A 2,613-nucleotide genomic window follows, 5' to 3' on the forward strand; every position below is an offset into this window, starting at 1 on the left:
GAAGGCTTTTTTGAAGTCAATATATATGACATCTATCTCTTTTCCCTTGTCCAGGTGATAGGTCACCTGGTCGTAAAAAGAAATGAGATTGGTCAAGCAAGACCTACCCACAACAAACCTGTGCTGGCTATCCCTCAAGATGTTGGCTATCCCTCAGGATTATCAGTAAGTTGCTTTTTCCTCCCCCGCCCAGTGATTCTGCCAAAAATTGTGGGGAGCGCTGCTTTTTGTGGAAATGGCCTCAAATCAATCATGGTCTCTGGTAAAAATGAAAAATTTGCCATTTTAGTAGGTCCCTGGTCATCCAGCCCCAGCCCCACTTGGGCCCCATGGGCGCACACGTGCCTGCCCCCCAGCCCTGAGCTTGACCTACAGCAGTGATTCCCAACCATGGTGCTGCAGCACCTTGTGGTGCCTTGAGAGCAGGCTGTGGGGTGCCAGGCACTGTCAGCACTGCTGGGCATGCCGATCTGGTACACATGATAAACCTGGAGATTTTGCCCAGCTGGGGTGTCTCTGCTGGGATTTTACAGCAGGAAAATGGCTCTAACATTTTTCTGTAGTCTATAAAGGGATGGGGGGTGGTAAAGACCTGGCATTTTCCCAGTGGGTCTTGGCTCTAACACAAGAACTGCCATGCGCTGGCTCAGCCCTGAGGCCAATGTGACCTGTCTCCTGTGTCTCACAGGTGAAAAATTAGTTAGTTTTAAACTTACTGTCTGCTTGTTTCCTGCTGGGCCCCTCCTTCCTCTGAAGGGAGACAGAGTTGACAGCAAGTCCCTCTTAGCTGCTTCCTATTTGTCTCCTGTCCCTCCTCAAGCTTTTCTTTTCTAAATGGAGTAGGCCTTTGCCTGCTCCCCTGCATGCTATCTGCCCCCCACGCTATCTAGCCCTCTCTGTCATTGGCCTCAGCCCCTCTGTGCCATTCCTCCCCCTTGCTGCCCTTGTCTGTCCCTCAGTGTTGCCAGGTGTATGATAATTATCATATTTGTGCAATAATTTCAACCTTGTACGATGTATGATCACTAGTGTTCAAAATGTACAGTAAGTTTTCAGGCAGTTAATTGCTGTAGCATATGGAAAACCAAATCGCACTCAGTGGGTGTGTTCAGACGTGCATGGATGTTTGGCTCCCTGGGGACAAGTAGCTGTGGTGCACTTTGCACTGTGCTGGCCCCTACAGCCTTACCTGGGGTCTGTGGTCCTTCCTGAGCCGCAGCTGTGGTGATCCTGCCATGTGGAGCCTGGCTGGCAGTAGAGCACAGCTCTGGGCAAGCCAGCTCCGCTTTTCAGCAGTGCATGCTGGCTGAATGTGTGGTGCTTGTTTTGTTTTTTTCTGTGGGTTTGTGGTGGTGGTGTTGTTGTTGATTTTTGGGGGTTTTTTTGACCCCTGGATGTCCAACGGTCAAAAAAACCTGCAGAAAAAAAAATGGTGCAGCACCTGCTTGGGAAGTGCTCTCTTATAGCACGGACAACACTGGCCTGTTTGTTATGTGGCACTGCAAAGCACTGCTACATACTGCATGGCCATGCTCATCTGCACACACCCACTGAGTCTCACCCAACATTTTTTTTTTAATTAATAATGTATTTTGTGTTCCAGGTCAAATCAGCCAAATCACTGACTGAGCACAACTCAATCATTCCAAAAACCATTATCAATTGAAAAGGCACAACTCAATCCTTCTAAATGCCTTCTCTGGCATGAGCATCCTCCATCCCAGCCTCTCGCCCTATGATTTCAGATGCTCGCAAATCCATGGGCAGGCATCTGACGTGCAGGCCCAGGCCCGAGGTCTTGGGATTTGGGTGCCCCCACCTGAACACGTCTACGCTTGATCTGAGCCAAAAAGCAGAGAAACTCGTAGTTTTGCTGTTGTCATTTTCTTATGAGAGCTTGCCTCAAAATAAAGAAATGCTTCAAGACTCAGATGTTTTGGGGATGTATTTGGCAATTGTGTTGGCCTGAGACGAAAATAAATGCAAAACTTTAGGACTCTTGGTTCAGAGATGATACCTTTTATTAAACCAACTAAGAAATCGCAAAAAAAAACAAAAAGAAAAAAAAAGATCTTCTGCAAGCTGTTGGTTGCAAATGCCCTTCCTCAGGCGGGTCCAGGAAGATTTCCACCTTCAGCTTCCTCTGTGCAAAAAAGGTTTATTTTCTACCTATGGGCACTTTTTTCTCCCTTTAATTTTCCCTGAGCTTGAAGAAGGGCGTGTGAGCCTGAAAGCTTGCAGAAAAAAAAGATGGTTTTTTTTTTTTTTTGCGATTTCTTAGTTGTCTAAAAAGAGGTATCATTTCTGAACCAAGAGTCCTACAGTTTTGCATTTCTTTCATGTCAGGCCCACAGGCCTCCACCTCCGTCCCTGAACCATCGGAGGCCTGGAGGCTTGCATTTCTTCCGGACTCGCGGCGAGTGACAGCGAGCAATATAAAGTCAAGAAGACATATTTGCATATATTTCTGAGTGTACAACAGTTTTTCAGCAAATACGATCATCAAGGACTTCCAGTACAATTTCACGACTGAGACCTGGGAGAGGTCCCGCGCCGCTCCAGCCAGACTGACAGACGGACTCGGGGCGGGGTCACGTGAGCGCGGCCGGCAGG

This window comes from Crocodylus porosus, unplaced genomic scaffold (genome assembly GCF_001723895.1).
Source record: "Crocodylus porosus isolate Cpor-Errol unplaced genomic scaffold, CroPor_comp1, whole genome shotgun sequence".
NCBI lineage: Eukaryota > Metazoa > Chordata > Crocodylia > Crocodylidae > Crocodylus > Crocodylus porosus.